Source organism: Globicephala melas, chromosome 1 (genome assembly GCF_963455315.2).
Source record: "Globicephala melas chromosome 1, mGloMel1.2, whole genome shotgun sequence".
In the NCBI taxonomy this organism is placed as follows: Eukaryota; Metazoa; Chordata; class Mammalia; order Artiodactyla; family Delphinidae; genus Globicephala; species Globicephala melas.
This window is the reverse complement of record NC_083314.1, coordinates 83695881-83722146: the sequence shown is the minus strand read 5'-3', so window position 1 is coordinate 83722146 and position 26266 is coordinate 83695881. Positions and strand designations below refer to the sequence as shown.

The 26266-nt window shown below is 38.0% G+C and overlaps 1 non-coding gene across 1 annotated transcript; it reads left to right on the top strand.

Annotated features, from left to right (window-relative positions):
- The first annotated feature begins 2381 nt into the window (after positions 1-2381).
- On the top strand, positions 2382-2489 carry LOC115859964 (U6 spliceosomal RNA). The gene has a single exon (XR_004042281.1). It is a non-coding gene; the product is annotated as a U6 spliceosomal RNA (small nuclear RNA).
- Positions 2490-26266: the final 23777 nt, after the last annotated feature.

Below are 26266 nucleotides of genomic sequence, written 5' to 3'. Positions count from 1 at the left end.
TGTTATATAACTGCTCATAGTACCTTTTATGATCCTTTGTATTGCTGTATTATCAGTTGTAATGTTTTCTCTTTCATTTCTGATTTTATTAAATGGAATCTTCTCTCTTTTTTTTAGTTAGCATAGCTAAAGATTTGTCAAATTTATCTTTTCATATTACCAACTATTTCTTTCATTGATTTTTTCCTATTGTTTTTCTAGTCTTAATTTCATTTATTTCTACTCTAATTTTTGTTTCCTTCCGTCTGCTAATTATGGGCTTAATTTTTTTTTTCTAGCTCCTTCAGGTGTAATGTTAGGCTGTTTATATGAAATATTTCTTTTTTAATGTAGGTGTTTTTTGATATAAACTTCCCTCTTAGTACTCTTTTTGTGACAGGTAAAATACTTGTACACTGAAAACTACAAAACATGGATGAAAGAACTGAGGAAGAAACAAATAAAAGGAAAGATATCCTGTGTTTGTAGATTGGAAGAATTAATATTGTTAAAATGTCCATACTACCCAAAACAACCTATAGATTCAATGCTATACCCACCAAAATTCCCACCAATGGCATTTTTTACAGAAATAGAAAAAACAGTCCTAAATTCATCTGGAATCACAGAAGTCCCAGGATAGTTAAAGTGACCTTGAGGAAGAAAAACAAAGCTGGAAACACCACACTTCTTGATTTCAAAGTATTTTGCAAAACTACAGTAATTAAATTAGTAATGTACTGGCATAAAAACATATAGACCAATGGAACAGAATACAGAGCCCAGAGATAAACTCATGCATATACTGTTACTAGTCTTTGACAGGAGTGCCAAGAACACACAATGGGGAAATGTTGTCTCTTCAACAATTGGTGTTAGGAAAACTGGATATCCACATACAAAAGAATCAGATTGGACCCCTACCTTAAACCATACACAAAAATCAATGCAAAATGGATTAAAGAACTGAACATAAAACCTGTAACTGTAAAACTCCTAGAAGAAAGCGTAATAAAAAACCTATTTGAGGGCCTCCCTGGTGGTGCAGTGGTTGAGAGTCTGCCTGCCGATACAGGGGACACGGGTTCGTGCCCCGGTCTGGGAAGATCCCACATGCCGCGTAACGGCTGGGCCTGTGAGCCATGGCCGCTGGGCCTGTGTGTCCGGAGCCTGTGCTCCACAACGGGAGAGGCCACAACAGTGAGAGGCCCGTGTACCGCAAAAAAAAAAAAAAAAACTATTTGACATTGGTCTTGGAAATGATTTCTTGGATGTGACACCAAAGCACAGGCAACAAAAGCTAAAATAAACATGTAGGATTACATCAAACTAAAAAGTTTCCACACAGCAAAGGAAACAACACAATGGAAAGCCAAGCTATAGAATGGGAGAAAATATTTGTAAACCATGTTTGATAAGGGGTTAATTTTCAAAATATATAAGGAACTCCTACAAATCAATAGCCAAAAATAAATAACCCGGTTTTTTAAATGGGCAAAGGACTTAAATGGACATTTATCTAAAGAAGACATGCAGATGGCCAACAGGTATATGAAAAGATGCTCAATATCATTAATTGTCAGGGAAATACAAATCAAAACTACAGTGAGATATCACCTCACATCTGTTAGGATAGCAAATAAAGGGTAAGTGTTGACAATGTTGTGGAGAAACAGGAACCCTTGTTCATTGTTGGTTGGGGAATGGCAAAACGGTATGGAGGTTCTTTTAAAAATCAAAAATAGAACTACCGTATTATCCAGCAATCCCACTTCTGGGTATGTATCCAAAAGAATTGAATTCAGTATATCAAAGAGATATTTCCAGTCGCATGTTCTTTGTAGCACTATTCATAGTAGCCAAGATATGGAAAAAACCTGAGTGTTCATCAGTAGATGAATTAATTTTAAAAATGTGGTATGTACATAGGATGGAATATTATTCAGCCTTTAAAAAAAGGAAACCCTGCAATATGCAACAATGTGGATGAACCTTGAAGACATTTGCTAAGAGAAATAGTGGTTGTCATGAGCTAGGGGGTGGGGGATTTGGGGAGTTGTTATTCAGTGGGTATAAAGTTTCAGTTATGCTATATTAATAAGTTATAGAGATTTGCTGTACAACATTAATAAGTTATAGAGATCTGTGTGGCTATAGTTAACAATATAGTATTGTGCACTTCAAAATTTAAGAGGATAGATCTCATGTTAAATGTTATCACAAAAACAATGGGACACAAGGAAACTCTGGGAGGTGGTGAATATGTCTTTTACCTGAATTGTGGTGATGGTATCATGGGAGTATGCATATGTACAAACTCTTCAAATTATACACATTAAATATGTATAGTTCTTTGTAATCAATTATACCTAAATAAAGCTGTTTTAAAAAAGAACACAGGAGTACTCACTTCAGTAGCACAATTACTAAAAGTGGAACAATACAGAGAAGATTAGCATGGCTTTTGCACAAGAATGACATTGCAAATTCATGAAGTGTCCCATATTTAAAACAAAAACAAAACAAAAGAAAAAGAACAGAGGAGGATGTCCATTATCACCACCATTATTTAACATTGTTTGGAGGTAGTAGAAAACTCAATGAGACAACAGAAAGAAATTTGAGATGTAAAAATTAGAAAGGAGGAAGAAAATTATCCTTTTATATAGATAGTAAATTCCAAGATAATACATTTTTTAAAATTATAAACAGTAAGATAAATTCAGGAAAATGGTAGAGACCCCCTAGACCAGTGTCCAGTCACATGAGTGACCAGACAGGAGAAAAGCAGAACTGCCCAACTCAGCCCAGTCCAAATTGTTGACCCACAGAGATGTGACCAAATAAAGTAATTATTGTTCGAAGCCACTAAATGTTTGAATGGTTTATTGTGCAGCAGTAGATAACTGACATAGTATATGACAAATATTGTATATCAAATCAGTGAATAAAAGATTCACTCTTCAATAAATCTATTTGGAGAACTGGATAGTCATCTAGAAATAAGTTAATTTAGATACATACCTTATGTTTTAACAGGATTAATTCCAAGTGAAGAACATATTCAAATCAGAAATATGAAACCGTCAAGTACTTTAAGAAATCACTGGAATTTTTTTATAGCAGTGGAAGCATGAAGGAGAACATTCTAACTACACACAAAACAGAAATCATAAAACGAAAGATTGATAAATTTAACAACAGAAAAATTAGAACTTGGGACTTCCCTGATGGCACAGTGGTTAACAATCCACCTGCCAATGCAGGGGACACGGGTTCGAGCGCTGATCCAGGAAGATCCCACATGCTGCAGAGCAACTAAGCCCCTGTGCAACAACTACTGAGCCTGCGCTCTAGACTACAGCCCGTGAGCTACTACTGAAACCCGTGCACGTAGAGCCTGTGCTCTGCAACAAGAGAAGCCACGGCAAAGAGAAGCCCGCGCATCACAACGAAGAGTAGCCCCCCACCACCACCACAACTAGAGAAAGCCTGCGTGCAGCAACAAAGACCCAATGCAGCCAAAAATAAATCAATAAATTTATTTATTTTTTTTTAAAAAATGAGAACTTCCTGCATGGCAGAAAATCATGATGCGAAAAAAGGATCAACAGACAAATTATAAACTGGAGGGGGGGGGAATATTTTCTATACCTATCACAGATTACTAATTTCATTACTAAATTTAAAAATCTCCTATAAAATTATTAAAAATGAATAGATCCAATAGAAAAATGGACAAAGATTTTAATATACAGGCCACAGAAAAGGAAATACAAATAGCTCTTTTTTTTATTGGAGTATAATTGCTTTATAATGGTGTGTTAGTTTCTGCTTTATAACAAAGTGAATCAGGTATACATATACATATGTTCCCATATCTCTTCCCTCTTGCGACTCCCTCCCTCCCACCCTCCCTATCCCACCCCTCCAGGCGGTCACAAAGCACCAAGCTGATCTCCCTGTGCTATGTGGCTGCTTCCCACTAGCTATCTACCTTACGTTTGGTAGTGTATATATGTCCATCGCACTCTCTCGCTTTCTCACAGCTTACCCTTCCCCCTCCCCAAAACCTCAAGTCCGTTCTCTAGTAGGACTGTGTCTTTATTCCTGTCTTACTACTAGGTTCTTCATGACACTTTTTTTCCTTAAATTCCATATATATGTGTTAGCATACGGAATTTGTCTTTCTCTTTCTGACTTACTTCACTCTGTATGACAGACTCTAGGTCTATCCACCTCATTACAAATAGCTCAATTTCGTTTCTTTTTATGGCTGAGTAATATTCCATTATATGTATGTGCCACATCTTCTTTATCCATTCATCTGATGATGGATACTTAGGTTGTTTCCATCTCCGGGCTATTGTAAATAGTGCTGCAATGAACATTTTGGTACATGAATCTTTTTGAATTATGGTTTTCTCAGGGTATATGCCCAGTAGTGGGATTGCTGGGTCATATGGTAGTTCTATTTGTAGTTTTTTAAGGAACCTCCATACTGTTCTCCATAGTGGCTGTACCAATTCACATTCCCACCAGCAGTGCAAGAATGTTCCCTTTTCTCCACACCCTCTCCAGCATTTATTGTTTCTAGATTTTTTGATGATGGCCATTCTGACTGGTGTGAGATGATATCTCATTGTAGTTTTGATTTGCATATCTCTAATGATTAATGATGTTGAGCATTCTTTCATGTGTTTGTTGGCAGTCTGTATATCTTCTTTGGAGAAATGTCTATTTAGGTCTTCTGCCCATTATTGGATTGGGTTGTTTGTTTTTTTGTTATTGAGCTGCATGAGCTGCTTGTAAATTTTGGAGATTAATCCTTTCTCAGTTGCTTCATTTGCAAATATTTTCTCCCATTCTGAGAGTGGTCTTTTGGTCTTGTTTATGGTTTCCTTTGCTGTGCAAAAGCTTTGAAGTTTCATTAGGTCCCATTTGTTTATTTTTGTTTTTATTTCCATTTCTCTAGGAGGCGGGTCAAAAAGGATCTTGCTGTGATTTATGTCATAGAGTGTTCTGCCTGTGTTTTCCTCTAAGAGTTTGATAGTTTCTGGTTTTACATTTAGGTCTTTAATCCATTTTGAGCTTATTTTTGTGTATGGTGTCAGGGAGTGATCTAATCTCATACGTTTCCACGTACCAGTACAGTTTTACCAGCACCACTTATTGAAGAGGCTGTCCTTTCTCCACTGTCCATTCCTGCCTCCTTTATCAAAGATAAGGTGATCATATGTGTGTGGGTTTATCTCTGGGCTATCTGTCCTTTTCCATTGATCTGTCTTTATGTTTTTGTGCCAGTACCATACTGTCTTGATTACTGTAGCTTTGTAGTGTAATCTGAAGTCAGGGAGCCTGATTCCTCCAGCTCCGTTTTTCGTTCTCAAGATTGCTTTGGCTATTCGGGGTCTTTTGTGTTTCCATACAAATTGTGAAATTTTTTGTTCTAGTTCTGTGAAAAATGCCATTGGTAGTTTGATAGGGATTGCATTGAATCTGTAGATTGCTTTGGGTAGTACAGTCATTTTCACAATGTTGATTCTTCGAATCCAAGAACATGGTATATCTCTCCATCTATTTGTATCATCTTTAATTTCTTTCATCAGTCTTATAATTTTCTGCATACAGGTCTTTTTTCTCCTTAGGTAGGTTTATTCCTAGATTTTTTATTCTTTTTGTTGCAGTGGTAAATGGGAGTGTTTTCCTGATTTCACTTTCAGATTTTTCATCATTAGTGTATAGGAATGCCAGAGATTTCTGTGCATTAATTTTGTATCCTGCTGCTTTACCAAATTCATTGATTAGCTCTAGTAGTTTTCTGGTAGCATCTTTAGGATTCTCTATGTATACTATCATATCATCTGCAAACAGTGACAGCTTTACTTCTTCTTTTCTGATTTGGATTCCTTTTATTTCCTTTTCTTCTCTGATTGCTGTGGCTAAAACTTCCAAAACTATGTTGAATAAGAGTGGTGAGAGTGGGCAACCTTGCCTTGTTCCTGATCTTAGTGGAAATGCTTTCAGTTTTTAACCATTGACGAAGATGTTGGTTGTGGGTTTGTCATACATGGCCTTTATTATGGTGAGGAAAGTTCCCTCTATGCCTACTTTCTGCAGGGTTTTTATCATAAATGGGTGTTGAATTTTGTCGAAAACTTTCTCTGCATCTATTGAGATGATCATATGGTTTTTCTCCTACCATTTGTTAATATGGTTTATCACATTGATTGATTTGCGTATATTGAAGAATCCTTGCATTCCTGGAATAAACCCCACTTGATCATGGTGTTTGATCCTTTTAATGTGCTGTTGGATTCTGTTTGCTAGTATTTTGTTGAGGATTTTTGCATATATGTTCATCAGTGATATTGGCCTGTAGTATTCTTTCTTTGTGACATCCTTGTCTGGTTTTGGTATCAAGGTGATGGTGGTATTGTAGAATGAATTTGGGAGTGTTCCTCCCTCTGCTATATTTTGGAAGAGTTTGAGAAGGTTAGGTTTAGCTCTTCTCTAAATGTTTGATAGAATTCACCTGTGAAGCCATCCGGTCCTGGGCTTTCGTTTGTTGGAAGATTTTTAGTCACAGTTTCAATTTCAGTGCTTGTGATTGGTCTGTTCATATTTTCTTTTTCTTCCTGATTCAGTCTTGGCAGGTTGTACATTTCTAAGAATTTGTCCATTTCTTCCAGGTTGTCCATTTTATTGGCATAGTGTTGCTTGTAGTAATCTCTCATGATCTTTTGTATTTCTGCAGTGTCAGTTGTTACTTCTCCTTTTTCATTTCTAATTCTGTTGATTTGAGTCTTCTCCCTTTTTTTTTCTGATGAGTCTGGCTAATGGTTTATCAATTTTGTTTATCTTCTCTAAGAACCTGCTTTTAGTTTTATTGATATTTGCTATCGTTTCCTTCATTTCTTTTTCATTTATTTCTGATCTGATTTTTATGATTTCTTTCCTTCTGCTAACTTTGGGGTTGTTTTGTTCTTCTTTCTCTAATTGCTTTAGGTGCAAGGTTAGGTTGTTTATTCGAGATGTTTCCTCTTTCTTTAGGTGGGCTTGTATTGCTATAAACTTCCCTCTTAGAACTGCTTTTGCTGCATCCCATAGGTTTGGGGTCATTGTGTCTCCATTGTCATTTGTTTCTAGGTATTTTTTAATTTCCTCTTTGATTTCTTCAGTGATCACTTCGTTATTAAGTAGTGTAGTGTTTAGCCTCCATGTGTTTGTATTTTTTACAGATCTTTTCCTGTAATTGATATCTAGCCTTATAGCGTTGTGGTCGGAATAGATACTTGATACAATTTCAGTTTTCTTAAATTTACCAAGGCTTGCTTTGTGACCCAAGATATGATCTATCCTGGAGAATGTTCCATGAGCACTTGAGAAAAATGTGTGTTCTGTTGTTTTTGGATGGAGTGTCCTATAAATATCAATTAAGTCCATCTTGTTTAATGTATCATTTAAAGCTTGTGTTTCCTTATTTATTTTCATTTTGGATGATCTGTCCATTAGCGAAAGTGGGGTGTTAAAGTCCCCTACTATGAATTTGTTACTGTCGATTTCCGCTTTTATGGCTGTTAGTATTTGCCTTATGTATTGAGGTTCTCCTATGTTGGTTGCATAAATATTTACAATTGTTATATCTTCTTCTTGGATCGATCCCTTGATCATTATGTAGTGTCCTTCTTTGTCTCTTCTAATAGTCTTTATTTTAAATTCTATTTTGTCTGATATGAGAATTACCAGTCCAGCTTTCTTTCTGTTTCCATTTGCATGGAATATCTTTTCCCATCCCCTTACTTTCAGTCTGTATGTGTCTCTAGGTCTGAAATGGTCTTAGCATGTATATGGGTCTTGTTCCTGTATCCATTCAGCCAATCTGTGTCTTTTGGTGGGAACATTTAGTCCATTTACATTTAAGGTAATTATCGATATGTATGTTCCTATTCCCATTTTCTAAATTGTTTTGGGTTCGTTATTGTAGGTCTTTTCCTTCTCTTGTGTTTCTTGCCTAGAGAAGTTCCTTTAGCATTTGTTGTAAAGCTGGTTTGGTGGTGCTGAACTCTCTCAGCTTTTGCTTGTCTGTAAAGGTTTTAATTTCCCCATCAAATATGAATGAGATCCTTGCTGGGTAGAGTAATCTTGGTTGCAGGTTTTTCTCCTTCATCACTTATTTAAATATGTCCTGCCACTGCCTTCTGGCTTGCAAAGTTTTTGCTGAAAGATCAGCTGTTAACCTTATGGGGATTCCCTTGTGTGTTATTTGTTGTTTTTCCCTTGCTGCTTTTAATATGTTTTCTTTGTATTTAATTTTTGACAGTTTGATTAATATGTGTCTTGGCGTATTTCTCCTTGGATGTATCCTGTATGGGACTCTTTGTGCTTCCTGGACTTGATTAACTATTTCCATTCCCATATTAGGGAAGATTTCAACTATAATCTCTTCAAATATTTTCTTAGTTCCTTTCTTTTTCTCTTCTTCTTCTGGAACCCCTATAATTCGAATGTTGGTGCGTTTAATGTTGTCACAGAGGTCTCTGAGACTTTCCTCAGTTCTTTTCATTCTTTTTTCTTTATTCTGCTCTGCAGTAGTTATTTCCACTATTTTATCTTCCAGGTCACTTATCCGTTCTTCTCCCTCAGTTATTCTGCTATTGATCCCATCTAGAGTATTTTTCATTTCATTTATTGTGTTGTTCATTGTTGTTTGTTTCCTCTTTAGTTCTTCTCGGTCCTTGTTAAATGTTTCTTGCATTTTGTCTATTCTATTTCCAAGATTTTGGATCATCTTTACTGTCATTATTGTGAATTCTTTTTCAGATAGACTGCCTATTTCCTCTTCATTTGTTAGGTCTGGTGGGTTTTTATCTTGCTCCTTCATCTGCTGTGTGTTTTTCTGTCTTCTCATTTTGCTTATCTTACTGTGTTTGGGGTCTCCTTTTTGCAGGCTGCAGGTTCGTAGTTCCCGTTGTTTTTGGTGTCTGTCCCCAGTGGCTAAGGTTGGTTCAGTGGGTTGTGTAGGCTCCCTGGTGCAGGGGACTAGTGCCTGTGTTCTGGTGGATGAGGCTGGATCTTGTCTTTCTGGTGGGCAGGTACATGTCTGGTGGTGTTTTTTGGGGTGTCTGTGGACTTAATATGATTTTTGGCAGCCTCTCTGCTAATGGGTGGGATTGTGTTCCTGTTTTGCTAGTTGTTTGGCATAGGGTGTCCAGCACTGTAGCTTGCTGCTCGTTGAGTGGAGCTGGGTGCTGGCGTTGAGATGGAGATCTGTGGGAGATTTTTGCCATTTGATATTATGTGGAGCTGGGAGGTCTCTTGTTGACCAGTGTCCTGAAATTGGCTCTCTCACCTCAGAGGCACAGCACTGACTCCTGGCTGCAGCACCAAGAGCCTTTCATCCACGCAGCTCAGAGTAAAAGGGAGAAAAAGTAAAAAGAAAGAATTAGTAGAAGTAGAAAGGAAGGAATGAAGGTAGGAAGGAAGGAAGGAAGAAAGGAAGAAAGAAGGAAAGAAAGAAAGGAGGGAGGGAGGGACAGAGGGAGGAAGGAAGGAAGGAGGGAAGGAAGGAACAAAGAAAGAAAGAAGGTAAAGTAAAATAAAATAAAGTAAAATATAATAAAGTTATTAAAATAAAAGTATAATTATTACGAAAAGAAAAAATATTTAAAAAAAAACAAACGGACGGATAGAACCCTAGGACAAATGGTGGAAGCAAAGCTATACGACAAAATCTCATACAGAAGCATACACATACACACTCACAAAAAGAGGAAAAGGGGAAAAAATAATAAGTCTTGCTCTCAAAGTCCACCTCCTCAATTTGGGATGATTCATTGTCTATTCAGGTATTCCACAGATGCAGGGTACATCAAGTTGATTGTGGAGCTTTAATCCGCTGCTTCTGAGGCTGCTGGGAGAGATTTCCCTTTCTCTTCTTTGTTCTCACAGCTCCCGGGGCTCAGCTTTGGATGTGGCCCCACCTCTGCATGTAGGTCGCCGGAGGGCGTCTGTTTTTCTGCTCAGACAGGACAGGGTTAAAGGAGCCGCTGATTCCGGGGCTCTGGCTCACTCAGGCCGGGGGGAGGGAGGGGCATGGAGTGTGGGGCGAGCCTGCGGCAGCAGAGGCCAGCATGATGTTGAACCAGCGTGAGTCACGCCGTGTGATCTCCCAGGGAAGTTGTCCCTGGATCCCGGGACCCTGGCAGAGGCGGGCTGCACAGGCTCCCCGGAAAGGAGGTGTGGATAGTGACCTGTGCTTGCACATAGGCTTCTTGGTGGCGGCAGCAGCAGCCTTAGCATCTCATGCCCGTCTCTGGGGTCCGCGCTTTTAGCCGCGGCTCGCGCCCGTCTCTGGAGCTCCTTTAAGCAGCGCTCTTAATCCCCTCTCCTCGCGCACCAAGAAACAAAGAGGGAAGAAAAAGTCTCTTGCCTCTTCAGCAGGTCCAGACCTTTTCCCAGGCTCCCTCCCGGCTAGCCATGGTGTACTAACCCCTTCAGGCTGTGTTCACGCCACCAACCCCAGTCCTCTCCCTGCGCTTCGGACCGAAGCCCGAGCCTCAACTCCCAGCCCCGCCCGCCCCGGCGGGTTAGCAGACAAGCCTCTCGGGCTGGTGAGTGTCGGTCGGCCCTGATCCTCTGTGTGGGAATCTCCCCGCTTTGCCCTCCGCACCCGTTGCTGTGCACTCCTCCGCGGCTCGGAAGCTTTCCCCCTGCACCACCCGCAGTCTGCGCCTGCAAAGGAGCTTCCTAGTGTGTGGAAACCTTTCCTCCTTCACGGCTCCCTCCCACTGGTGCAGGTCCCGTCCCTATTCTTTTGTCTCTGTTTTTCCTTTTTTCTTTTGCCCTACCCGGGTACGTGGGGAGTTTCTTGCCTTTTGGGAGGTCTGAGGTCTTCTGCCAGCGTTCAGTAGGTGTTCTGTAGGAGTTGGTCCAGGTGTAGAGATCTGTGGGGAGGAAGGTGATCTCCGCGTCTTACTCTTCCGCCATCTTTCCCTCCAACCACGAATAGCTCTTAAACATACGAATATACATAAATTTTTAATACTGCTAAGGAAGATGTTAAAGATTCACTACTATTCTATAATTTACTTAAGTTATGCAAAGGGCAAGTTTGATAGTACAGCGTGCTGGTAACTGGAAAAATAGGCATTTTCTTATATTGCTTTAGGACTATAAATTGATAGGAATATCCATCAAAATTATAAATGCATACAGAATTTTATTTCTTGAGATTTATCCTATATAGAATGATTTGCATTGTATGAAATATATGTTAAAAATTAGTAATTTCAGCATTTTTCTAATTGAAAAATATTGGAAAAGACATGAAACTTCATCACTAGGAGCCTAACAAAATAAATTATGGTATGGCCTTAAAGTTGAATATTTTTTAGCCATAGAAAAGAAAAGGGAAGCTCCTTATGTACTAATTAGAAAGATAAACAAATCTATTTTTAGAGATAAAGCAAAATAAGGAACATTCCAGAATGGTACTTATGGTCATGACAAAAGAGAGATTTTATTCACATATATGCTTGATTTATATATATATAAATATATATTAAATATTTATATATCTATATTATATATAATGTCCTGGGTATCCTTGGGAGGCTACTGAAGAAACTAGTAATAACTATTTACAGGGATGGAACCGCCTAGCTGGGGACCAGGGACAGGAGGATGAATTTTCGCAGTGTACTACCTTATGTTTCTTGATTTTTTTAACCACGTGAGTGTATTACCTATATAAATTTTTATTTAAAGAAAATTATATACATAATATGTAATAAATATGTATATATTTGTAAAATGGAGAGAAAAATATGAAAACAAAAGTAAGATGCTCTTGAGTAAGAATGATAGGTTGGGTGGGAGGATTTATCTTTCTCTGTGTCAAGAGTTTTAGAAAGATAGAATTATTAAGGTAGCATTGTATTGCTTCAGAAATTAACAAATGGATCAATAGGCCAGAATAAAGAGTCCAGAAAAAGATCCACACAGATGGTAATGCTTAAACTATAACAGAACTAGCATTGCAGATAAGTGGTGCCCATATAGAAAAAAAGAAAAACCTTGAAATTGGATCCCTATCTCCCATTATATAAAAAAGTCAATTCCAGATAGACTAAAAGGATTTTCATGATGTTGGGATAAAAGACTTTTTTTAGGAGAACAAAAATATGCAAGTGAAAAGGGAGAAAAATGATACATTTGGCTACAATAAAATTAAGAACTTTTGTTCATCAAAATTCAAAACATAAAAGTAAAAAACCAAGCCACAAATACACACACACACGCACACACACACACATACAATGTATGAATCAATAAGTAAAAGACAAATCAAAAATGGCCAATGTCATGAACAAACATTTCACAGAAGAGGAAATACAAATCGCATAAATGACCAATAAACATGTGAGACAATGTATTTTTACTAATCAAGAAAATACACATTAAAACCACAATGATATACCACTTATGCTGAACAGATTGTCAGAAATTAAGTTGACACTGACTTTGACAAATCTTTGGAAAACTGAGAACTCATACACTGTGGTAGCAGTGTAGTTTGGTACAAACACCATAGGACAAAATTCAGCATTATCCAGCAAAGTTAAAGGAGTTCATACCCTACAACATAGCTATTCCACTCCTGGGTACACATCCTTGGCAAACTTGCCTATATGGTAACAGGGCACGAGGATAAGAATGTTTGTGGCAGAATTATTCTTAACAGCAAAAAACAAAATGAAACACACCAAACAAAAACTAGCAACCAACTACATATCCATTTACTGAAGAATTTAAAAACAAATTGTAGAATAGTGTATAGCAGTGAAAATGAGTGAACTATCCAACAGCTGATAATGTAGATGAACTGCACGATGTTGAGCCAAGAAAGTTTCAGATTAGTTTGGATTTCTAAAAATAGTCCCCAACTTACGACAGTTTGACTTACAATTCTTCAGCTTCACAATGGTGCAAAAGGAATGCACATTCAGTAGAAACCATACTTTGAATTTTGATCTTTTCCCGGGCTAGCAATATGTCATACAATAACTCTCTCGTGGTGCTGGACAGAAGCGGTAAGCCCTCAGTTCACTGTCAGTCTAGCAATCATGAGCGTAAACAACCAACACACAACCATTCTGTACCCATTACAGCCATTCTGTATTTCACATTCAGTACAGTATTCAATAAATTACATGAGATATTCAACATCTTATTATAAAATAGGCTCTGTGTTCAAAGATTTTGCACAATATAGGCTAAGGTAAGTGTTCTGAGCACATTTAAGGTAGGCTAGGCTAAGCTATGATGTTCACAGGTTATGTGTATTAAATGCTTTTTTGTCTTAGGATATTTTTGATTTATGATGGGTTTTTGGAATGTAACTCCATCGTAAGTTGAGGAAGACCTGTAGCAGGGAAGGAAACTTTATGTGATTTGGGAAGGGACCAGAAGCTTTAAAGGAATTGTTGACGTATTTTTTTCTGAAAGTTTATACTCTTCTATTTCCCCCACCCTGCCAGCCCCTGGTAACCACCCTTCTACTTTCTGTTTCTGTGAGTTCACCTTTTTTTTTTTTTTTTAAGATTCCACATATAAGTGATACCATGTGACATTTTTATCTCTGTCTAGCTTATTTCATTTCATTTCAAAATATGGTCACATTTTCTTTTTCCATTCTTCCATTGATGGACCCTTGATTGGTTTCCATATCTTGGCTAATGTAATAATGTTGCAGTGAACATGGGAGTGCAGATATCTCTTCAAGATCCTGTTTTCATTTCTTTTGGATGTGTACCCAGAAGTGGGATTGCTGGATCTTATGGGAGTTCTATTTTTAATTTCTTGAGAAATCTTCATACCACTTTCCATAGTGTCTGTACCAGTTTACTTTCCTAAAACAGTGCAAGAGGGTTCCCTTTATTCCACATCCTTGCTAGCATTTGTTTTCTCTTGTCTTTTAGATAATAGACATTCCAACAGATATGAGGTGATATCTCATTATGGTTTTGATTTACAGTTCCCTGATGAAGAGTGATGCTGAACACTTTTTCTTATACCCGTTGGTCATTTGTATATCTTTAGTGGAAAAATGTCTATTTAGGTCATTTGCCCTTATTTATTTATTTATTTTTTTGCGGTACGCGGGCCTCTCACCGTTGTGGCCTCTCCCATTGCGGAGCACAGGCTCCGGACGCACAGGCTCAGCGGCCATGGCTCACGGGCCTAGCCGCTTCGCAGCATGTGGGATCTTCCTGGACCGGGGCACGAACCCATGTCCCCTGCATCGGCAGGCAGACTCTCAACCACTGCGCCACCAGGGAAGCCCCATTTGCCCATTTTTAAAGTAGGTTATTTTGTTTTTGTTTGCTATTGAGTTGTAAGAGTTCCTTGTATATTTTTGATATTAACACCATATTGGATATGTGCTATGCATATATTTTCTCCCATTCCATAAGCTTTGTTTTCATTTATTATTATTTAATGTTATTTTTGCTAAACAGAATATTTATATGTGCCATCAGTAGGGAATAGAGCTGTCATCCTTAAGTACCAGATGACAATATGTGAATTTTATTCTATGGGAAATGAGGGAGTGATTGGAACTTTTGGAAGCATGTTATAATTGGGGAAATTGACCCTCGCAGCAAATATCATCTCCCATTCAGTAGGTTGCCTTTGCATTTTGCTAATGGTTTCCTTGGTAGCTTTTTAGTATGATTTAGTCCCAGTTTATTTTGGCTTTTGTTGTGAAATATATTTATTTTTAAGTTGAGTGATGGATACATGGTTTTTTTAAATTATTATTCTTTAAATAACATATATATATATATATACACACATATATATATATAAATGGTCACAAACTGTTTAACATTTAATGGCAGAATAAAATTCCCAGGAATTTATTAACTGTTAAAGTTATGCAATGGTCCTGTATAGGATTTAGACAAACCAAGAAAGCCAGATGGTAAATATTTGTACCTAGGATTGTATGTAATAAAGTAATTAGATAGCAAATTTTATTATCAGTACACAGCTCAAATCCTGACATATAATAAACATTCTATATATGTTTGTTGGATGAATAGATGAATGAAAAGTAGGGATTGAAAATTCTTGAGCTGTGTCTTTAAAACTATAGGCTTCATTTTATTACTAATGGGAGATAAGGCTTTAAGAAAAGACGATGGAATGCTTTGAAAATGTGCTCTGTGGTATATAGGCCACTAAAACTACAGAATAATAAAATGTTTATAATTGGAGGAAGTTATGGACATAATGAAAACAACTCGTCAATTAACTTAATCTGGCAGCCTTGTAGCCCCCACACAGATATACAGCTTAATAACTTTATTCATAGAGCAGATTAATTTTAGGAGTATCCTGTGAGAAAATTCAATCTTCATAAGAAAATGCTTAATCATATTCCTAGAAATACAGCTCTCTTATGTAGCATTTAGTATTTTATATGTATAAAATGCTGTCAGGTACTTTGATACTTTGTATCAATTACTTATAAAATTTCTGTGATCATATTCATATTTCATAATTGAGGAAACAAAGACAGTATATCACTTTATCTACAACTAATTATGTAAATATTTCAGCTGAGACCACAGACTGCACTAAAATAACAGAGTTAAGTACTCACAGTTAAGTGATCTGTGGTTCAGGATATACCATATGTGATCTGCTTAAATTAACGTGAAGCTTTAATGCCCAAGTGATTCATTTAACAAAGGGAGTAAACTAGAGGAAATGTGTCATCGGGCTCTGTTATGATGTTGTTCCTACAGCCATCTCCCATGGTTTTTTTTCTCCCCAGGCTCTTCGTGTTCCTTTGTTGTTTTGGTAGCTGTCCACCATATATTGTACCCTCCTAGAACCAGGCTTTCCTGGCAACACCCCAGGCAAACAAACCTACTATTCCGTTTCCTCCCATCTTTAACAGAACTCTCCCATTTCATACCTAATCCCTCAGTAATCTGATAGATGGCTAATTTTTATCTTCATTGTTGATAAAGTCATATTTTCTTTTTGGACTTATGGTGATTTAGCATGTCATCTCCCCCAGGAACATTACCATCTTAACAGATGATGGTCAATGATTAGATACATTATAATGTGGATTAGTAAACTTTCTTCCTTCCCTATCACTGCTAAAATCCAGCATCGTTCCTCAGCTTTCCTGAGATGCACATTTCCTACCTATCACAAATATGATTCACATTCTAGATAATCACTTTCAAACTCTACAATTCCTAGTATGTGCTAGAAGCAGCTATACTTCTGTAGGGGAAACACTTAATAGTTGACAAAATGTTTGTACTAACTCTTGGGATTCTGGCAACTCTCATATTTGTATGATATTATTTTCCTGTGGTGTCAAGGCATGAATGCTCATTTTCAGGGCTAGTCTTTCTTATGGCAGAGGAGTTATGATTCAAGGATGCAGGAATGTCCTCCCTGCTACACATACAATTCCCTGTTTGCGCTTCCCCCATAACACCTAAAATGTCACACCATTAGAAATTCTTTCCTTTAGGCTGAAAGAGAAACACACTTAAAGTATGTATTCATTTATAAAGTATTCATTATTTGATTGTTTTCCCACAGGGCAGTAGCAAAGTCTCCCAAGGAAATATGTTACAATTGAGGGACATTCACCTGGGAATGGCTGAAGCTAAGTTTCAAGTATGGAGCTCTGCCCAAGGAGGCCACTCTAGTAAAAGCATTGAGCAGGGAGATTCAAGACTAGCAGAGGAGGAGGCAGGAGACAGTCTGTCATCTTGAAAGGCTACCAAAGGAAGGGATGTCCCGCTGAATAGCCTTACATAATGGCCCCAAAGGCTGATGTTTATCTGCTCTACTATTAGACCCAGTGTCTTCCTCTGTTCACCTGCTCAATACTTCCTAGGAGTTTAGGAAAAAGGAGAGTATCCACAGTTTCAAGGGGCCAAATGACAGCCCAAAGAAGGTTAAAAATTACTTTTAAAAAAAGTAAAGGGATACAGAGACAAGTTTTAAAACCAGGAGACAGGACAAAGAATAAGGTGTGAAAGGTGTCCCTGGTATAGTTCATTTCAGAGTTCTTCATTCTGGCAATTACCTATGTATTGAGGAAGCTCTGGTAGAAGTTATGGTGCCAGGTAGTGAGGAGAATAAAGAGAAGTATAAGAACATATGAATATCTGATAATGCATGAATATCAGTGAATGGTGGAGACAGTGGATACTACAGTAATTGAGGAAAGAGAATTCTTTGGGGGCACATGTGTTTAATGGAGGAGTAGACATTTGAGTAGAACTTCAAAACTGCTTGAAATTATGTTAAGAGGAGGCAAGAAATCAATCTGGAAAAGGGAAGTAATAAAGCCAAGGCAGGGAGGTAGTAGAGCACAAGCCTTCTTCAGGAGGCAGAGTAAGCTGTTGTAAAGTGGTAACGGTACAGGTTCTAAGACCATGTGGGGTCAGAATCTACTGCATAGGTCAAATTCCAGCTCTCCCATTGGTGACCTTGAGCAAGGTACATAAAACTTCTTTGTGCTTCAATATTATCATCTGAAGAGATAGTAACAGTACCTATCTCATAGGAATACTGTAGGAATAGAAAGAAAAAATATACATGTAAAATGCTCAGTACAGTGACAGATACATCAATTTAATAATTTTACTTATTATTTAATGTTATTTTTGCTAATACAAATACAATATGTTATAAATAATTAAATACAAATACAATATGTTATCAGTAGAAAATGGAGCTAGAAGGGCAAGATTGATCCTTAAACAACACATGACAATATGTAAATTTTATTATATGGGATAGCCAAAGCAACCTTGAGAAAGAAAAATGGAGCTGGAGGAATCGGGCTCCTGGACTTCAAACTATACTACAAAGCTACAGTAATCAAGACAGTATGATACTAGTACAAAAACAAATATAGATCAATGGCAAAGGATAGAAAGCCCAGAGTTAAACCCACACATGTATCGTCACCTAATCTGTAACAAAGGAGGCAAGAACATACAATGGAGAAAAGGCAGTCTCTTCAATAAGTGGTGCTGGCAAAACGGGACAGCTACATGTAAAAGAATGAAATTAGAACACTACCTAACACCATACACAAAAATAAACTCAAAATCGATTAAAGACCTAAATGTAAAACCGGACACTATAAAATTCTTAGAGGAAAACATAGGAAAAACAGTCTTTGACATAAAACATAGCAAGATCTTTTTTGACCCACCTCCCAGAGTAATGAAAATAAAAACAAAAATAAGTGAATGGGACCTAATGAAACTTAAAAGCTTTTGCACAGCAAAGGAAACCATAAACAAGACAAAAAGACAACCCTCAGAATGGGAGAAAACATTTGCAAACAAAGCAACTGACAAAGGATTAATCTCTAAAATATACAACAGCTCATGGAGCTCAATATCAAAAAAACAACCCAAATAAAAAATGGGCGGAAGACCTAAACAGACATTTCACCAGAGAAGACACACAGGTGGCCAAGAGGCACATGAAATGATGCTCGACATCACTAATTATTAGAGAAATGCAAATCAGAACTACCCTCACACTGGTCAGAATGGCCATCATCAAAAATCTACAAGCAATAAATGCTGGAGAGGGTGTGGAGAAAAGGGAACACTTTTACACTGTTGGTGGGAATTGATACAGCCACTATGGAGACCAGTATGGAGGTTCCTTAAACAATCAAAAATAGAACTACCATATGACCCAGCAATCCCACTACTGGGCATATACCCTGAGAAAACCATAATTCAAAAGGACACATGTACCCCAATGTTCATTGCAGCACTATTTACAATAGCCAGGACATGGAAACAACCTAAATGTCCAATGACAGATGAATGGATAAAAAAGACATGGTACATATATACAATGGAATATTACCCAGCCATAAAAAGGAACGAAATTGGGTCATTTGTATAGGTGTGGGTGGACCTAGAGTCTGTCATACAGAGTGAAGTAAGTCAGAAAGAGAAAAATAAATATCGTATATTAACGCATATATGTGGAATCTAGAATAATGGTACAAAAGAACCTATTTGCAGGGCAGGAATAGAGACGTAGATGTAGAGGATGGACATGTAGACATGGGCGTGTGGAAGGGGAGGGTGGGATGAATTGGGAGATTAGGTTTGACATAAATACGCTACCATGTGTAAGATAGATAGCTAGTGGGAACCTGCCATATAGCACAGGGAGCTCAGCTCAGCTCGGTGCTCTATGATGACCTAGATGGGTGGGAGGGAGGTCCAAGAGGGAGGGGAAATAGGTATACACATAGCTGATTCACTTCATTGTACAGCAGAAACTAACACAACATTGTAAAGCAATTATACTCCAATAAAAATAAATTTATTCTATGGGAAATGAAGGAGTGATTGGAGCTTTTGGAAGCATGTCATAATTGGAGAAATTTACCCTGGCAGCAGGGTGCTCGGTGTGTTGTAACTGCTGGATGGAAAGGGAGCTTAGAGACTAAAGGAAAAGAGATTGAATGGAAACAATGGCTGCAGCTGACACATGAGTTAATATGGGACTGAACTAGGAAATGACAGCAGAAGTGAGAAAGCAGTTGTGAAAGACGTTGTGAAAGAAGGAAGGAGAGTGTGTGGTGTCTATTTGGATCTAGAAAGGAAACCAAAGTTATATCTGATATTTTGAGCTTCAATGGCTAAGACTAATATGGTACCATAATAAAAAAGCTGAAAACCAAGATAAAAAATTATTTAGGGAAGAAGAAGAAGAAAGTTCAAAAACTGTGGAATCTAAGTGAAATGTACTAAAGGCAGCTGGAGATGCAGAATGAGAGTTCAGGAGAGAGCTTGGACTGGAGATATGTTGACTTCCAAGTAATGGTAGAGAGAAGATTGACAAATGACTTCTCTGCAAACAAAAATGTCAAAGTAAGAGCCTTCACTAATGTCTGAACCTTGGGGATTGTGCCGATTTGGGCTTTGGAAGAACAGCATTATTCTTTTTGCTGTGATTGTGCTGTTACAGAACTATTAGTAATGAGGCATAAAATCATATTTTTCATTCACTTATTCTTTCATTTGTTCATTTATGAATATTCATCATACCATTTTTAAGGTTTCTAATGCTCAGTAACTACTTGCTAAGTGAATGAAATCCATGATACTATAAAATCTTACATAAGAGCTTATCTGACAGTCCTACAGACTCGTCACCTCTGGGGTGAGTGTTGAGTGGAGATTTATCTGACATCAGGGCCCACAGCACCTTGGCCTTGCACATTCAGGCTGTAACTTTGGAGAAATCTCAAAGCCCTTTTAAAAAGCTTCTCTTTTCTTTATGACCAAGCACTTTCATTCAGCATTTACCAAAAGTATTTTGACTCCATTCCATTTTGTGTACTCAGCAACCAGATTTGGAGTGTGAGGCAGACAGACTGCCTCTAAGAGCCTTACTTTGGCAGCACATGTGCCACAGCTCACCCTTACTCACTTTGGATGGGGTAGCTCCCTAGTGAGACAGTGCTTTCCATTTTAACACTATGAATAGAGGTTGTCAGTAGCATAAAATCACCAACTAAACACTGCAAGGTAGCTCACTTCTTTAAAACAAAACCTTACGCTAATTGTTCTTAAGTGCCTAAGCCACACAGAGTCAAAGAACACTTTGTACCCTTTCCTACCTCCCAAGACCTACCCCCATCCTTTCTCCACCATCTCCATGACGACCTCTAAAACAAGCCGTTACAATCCTGACATGGCACCAGGCTGACACCTTGGGCTGGGATTTAATTTTGAGTTATAACCGTGTTAGGAAAACATATGATGTGGCCGTTTGCTTACAAAAAGAGGGGGGAAATCATAAAACCCTCTTTTTTTATGAGCTGTCGCTTGATTCGTTCCTGGAGCCCCAAGTAGCAAGCTTCTAAATCAATGTGTGCAGCTGTTTTGGCTTCTTGGAGCCCAGCAGGTGTATTGCTCAGCTCGACTGCCATCTCCCTACACTCACATAACAAATAATAACGTCTTACACACACAAGCCATCCATCAGAGTTACTGCTGGTCCCTGAGAGGCTTCCTTCCCTCTTCCCTACAATCCTTTATCCTCCTCCTTTCATTCTTCTCTTCTTTTTTTTTTTCCTTTAACAGTAGATATACTCCATCGATGGATTTCTTTGTCACACTTTCTAGATGCCTTTAATTGAATAACTTTTGGCAAAAGGAGAAAGGGAGAAGGAAGAGCAAATCCACCACAGTGTTTATTTGTGTTTAAAAAATAAAACAATAGAAGTATTGTGACTAGTGAAATCAATTAGTCTTCTTAAGCAGTAAAGGCCCACATCTGGTGTGACTTAAGTTAATGTAAGGGAAAGGGCTGCAGAGGCCCAGAGACCTTGCGTTCTCATTTCAACAGGTGACAGAGAAGGCATAAAAGGCTAATAATATACTACAAGTGCAGAGACAGTGCGATAAATACTGGAGGGCTTGCCTAGAAGGTAAAATCCTTGCTTGCCCATGACAACCAAACAAATGTTCCCTCTTAAGACTGACCATCAGCTTCAGGGAACTGAAGGGCTGACTGCCAACTTGAGAGTATTCCAAAGGGTTAGCAAGCCCATTTTCCAGGGAAACACAGAGATAAGAGCTGGTACTCCTGAGATTTGGTGGTGGGGCAGGTGAAGACAGATTTGACTTGTGGACTCTCTGATCAGTGTGGGTCAATTGAAAGAGGGTGGTGGCAATGCCAGGCATGGTGATTATTCCATAGTGGAGGCTGCTGGGTGATTCAAACGTATGACTCAAGTCTTGACCTTCTAGTTGGGTTGTGAGATTTAACAAAATTTCAGAGCACCCAGTTAAATTTTAATTTTAACTAAAGAATGAAAAATTTTATAGTATAAGTATATTCTATGCAATTTTTAGACATGCTAAAAATTTGTTAGCTGAAATTCAAATTTTACTGCATGCACTGTACTTTATCTGGCAATCCTACCTTTCAGGAACTTGTATTTTTTAATCTGATGCCTTCCCCAGTGTTCTCTATATTGTGTTATGAATCAAAGTAAGAAATGGCCATAATAAAAGCAAGACTGCCTTTTCTACAAAATCACTCCTCATGACAACACCCATCAAATTATCTAGTACCCTTTGAATAAGAATACATGGGATAAATCCCTTTTGAAATTTATTTAAAAAAATAAGTGTCACTCTCATCTAAAGAGCAAGTCTATATTCCTTTATCATAAATGTCCTTTTTGCCTTGACTCCTAAGGAGCTTGGAACTTAAATTACTGCTTCATTCCAGACATCATTTTGGCATAGGTCCATTTTTCACAAAGTGTGTTGTACAGAACACCATGAAAAAAACATGTAATGGTGTCACTGTCTTGGAATTTTATACTACTTTTTAGCAAATAAAAGAATCTGGGGAATTTTGCAGTAAAAAAAAAAGAAATATGTCTAGCTTTTCTTCACCCAAAGTTTGCTTAATTTCTTTGATTACAGAACAACCTTTCAAGAAACACCTATTTACACCCAACAAAACTAATTGAGTAACTTAGTTTGACAAATGCTGGCTTAAGGTTTTGATATATTTATTTTCTCCTCAGTCTACATGATTTCACCTTCTACTTGAATATCAACTGTTTTGTCCTACATGTATTATAAGCTATCTCAAGTCTTTCTTCAAAGTATGCAACAAATAAATTATAAACAAGTAAATAAATACCCTGAGGTGGTTGACGTATATCACGTATACAGTACACAAAATACTTATGAAGGACCTATGACTCAGAACACTCAGAGAATTTTTGTCTTTAAAGAGACCTCTTTCCCTACTCATGAATGTGAGGGAGCCACTCTCCCAAAACAACTTTCCCTTTTCTTTCTGCCATTGGCTCCTGCCCCATGATAACCCCTCACCTGAGTGGGGAGATTCATAGGGTGCTGGCACTCCCTGTGTCTAGTCTTTCCCAGGTGTTACCTTTTACCCCACACACAGCTAAGTTTAGTAGGACCCCAGGCTTGGGAGTACATTGCATATGTAGTACTTGGGGACCCTTCAGGGATAAAGGGGGTGGGGACTATGTGAGTTATTGTTCTAACAGTCTCAATTATTAGCTCTCAAGCAAGACCCCCTTGGTACCTACCAATCATTCCAGCACAATATAAATCTGTTTGTCATAGAGAAACCTCATTCCAAGGGGGAAAGACCCTCTTATTTATTCCAAGGCTGATGGCAGGTACCAAGGACCTGGACTGACAGGATAGTCCATGAGTATTTTTATTTTTATTATTTTCTTAGACCAGTTTCCAACAGCTGGTTGCCAGTTGCCCCCTAACGTGGACACATAAAAGCAAAGACTCCAGCACTGTGCCAGCCAGGATCAGGGAAGAAACACAGCTCTCATAAATCAAGGCTACACTGTTCTACAGCTTTAGCTCAATGAAGTGCATGTGTATGGGATAAAGGGGATGAGCTTTGACTGGGGGATAAAAGAGTGCTCCTCCCCCACGATAAGCCAGCACCAGTTTGGATAAAACTTTTGTCATCTGCTTAGTCTCTCTGCACCAGTCAAATCATTCAGTCAAGACCACATGTTCCCGTGGGTAAAACTTCCTAGACCCTAGTCCTGGTTCTGTTTTAAGTGGAGCCTGATCCCTATTTCAGCTTCAGAGAGGGTAATCTCTCAAGAAAGCAGAGTAGAGGATATTTGAGCATGGTTCATTTCTGACCTGCTGGATGGCAGTTCACTAGAGACAGTGAAGCAGATTTGGGACTGGGCTCTGGAAGGAAGTATCTAAGGAGAGGGAAGACAGGAATAAAAGGGGGAAAGTGGAAGGAAAAATGAAAAAGATACAAGCACCTCCCAAAGGCTGACCTTCCATTTAACACAGAGGAATAACTGTTCAGGAACCAACTCATGTGACAAACAGAAGACATCATAAGCTAAGTCCAAGTCTCAAGATAAACTATGAGAATTCAAGAGACCAGAACAAATGCCACAGAGACATAGGAGATTTCAAAAATGTTCAGTATCTGCAAAGCAATCAGTGTGATATATCACATTAACAAAATAAAGAATAAAAATCACATGATCATCTCAATAGATGTAGAAAAAGCTTTTGACAAAATTCAACATCCATTCATGATAGAAACTCAAAAAGGTGGTATAGAAGGAACATACCTCAACAAAATAGAGGCCATTTATGACCAAGCATCATATTCAGTGGTGAAAAGCTGAAAGCTTTTCTTCTAACATAAGGAACAAGACAAGTGTGCCCACTCTCACTTCTATTTAACAAAGTGATGGAAGTCTTATCCACAGCAATCAGACAAGAAAAAGAAAAACATCCAAATTGGAAGGGAAGAAGTAAAACCATCACTATTTGCAGATGACATGATACTATATATAGAAAACCCTGAAGAGTCCACCAAAAAAAACTATTAGAACTAATAAATGAATTCAGTAAAGTTGCAGGATACAAAATTAATATGCAGAAATCTGTTGCATTTCTGTACACTAATAATAAGCTATCAGAAAGAGAAATCAAGAAAACAATCTCATTTATTGTACAAGCAAATCAAAAAGAATTAAAATACCTAGGAATAAATTTAACCAGGGAGGTGAAAGACCTGTACTCTTAAAGCTATAAGACATTGATGAAGGAAATTGAAGACAATACAAATAAGTGGAAAGATATCCATGTTCATGGATTGGAAAATTAATATTATTTAAATGTCCATATTACCCAAAGCAATCTGCAGATTTAATGCAATCCCTATTAAACTACCCATGACATTTTTCACAGAACTGGAACAAATAATCCTAAAATTTGCATCAAACCACAAAAGACTCTGAATAGCCAAAGCAATCTTGAGGAAAAAGAACAGAGTTGAAGGTATCATACTCCCTGACTTCAGACAATATTACAAGACTACAGTAATCAAAACAATATGGTTCTAGCACAAAAACACACAGATCAATGGAACAGAATAAACTCAAATTGATTTTTAACAAAAGTGACTCCACTTATTGCTGGATGAAAATGACCAGAAACATGCCAGTAGAATACAGTCAAAGAAGAATTTACCAGGGCATTCCATCTTTAGGTTATTGCTCAAGACTGCTATGCTTAAGACCATCCACTGGCAAAGCATTCATAATTCTTCAGCAAAACATGTACCCCCACCTAATCCCCAGAGCTAGAAATATTGGTCAGGAAAATGTGGCCTTGAAACTAAAAGGGTCTAGACACTAATGTTGGGGAGAAATATTAACGAATTCAGTGCAGTACATAATTTAGTCATTCATTCACATGTGAGGGTCAATTCTATGCCAGACACTGTGCCAGGTGGCTGGCTGTGCAAGGTGAAAATCCAGACCCAACATTCCTGCCACCTTCCAACCCTATTCTAGCACAGATACATGACTGGAGGATGTCAGACTGGGTTCCCTCAAAGAGTAGAAAGCAGGGATCATCAGACTCTAAATGGGGATTAGAAATCACGTAATTAACATTACTCACTTACATTTTAGTGCCTCAATATAGTTATCCTGAGTAGTCAGGATGAACCATGTTATTATCTCCATTTTACAGCTGAGAAAACTGAAGCTCTGAACAGTTAAAGGACTAGCCAAAGGTCACCCAATCTCTAAGTGACAGATACAGCCCGACTTCATCACCCAATACCACCTTCCCAAAGGGTCTTTTCTTCTTTAACTGGTTAAGAAGGTCAACCAAGGCTCCTTTATACCTTCATACCTCCACTGCTTTTGTTCCCACCATCTATTCTCTGCACTGACCAATGGAAAACCATCTGCCAAAGGAACCAGATGTTTATACAACTACATTAACTAACATTGCCCTCCCAAGGTGAACTCCCAAACCCAACAGCTTTCTCTGACTTGTGGGTGATCCTAAAAAAAAAAAAAGTCTTGATTTTAAAACACAGTGGAAAAATTAAACCTATAACACATACAAGCCTTTTCTTCTACGCTATTTAAAAGGAAACTCTACCTCATCAGCCACAGGCCAGAGCCGAAAAGGCATGGCATGGGACAATATTTAATTATAAGTAGTGAATTTGATAATAGAGAAAAGATAATAACATAAAGCTAACTGATGTAAGTGTTAAAAAGAAAAAAATACCCAGGAGTCTTTTTAAAGAGACAGCATCAAAATTAAATGTTTCTATACCCAGCTTCTCATCTTAAAAAAGAAAACAGTGAATAACTGACAACCTAAGATGT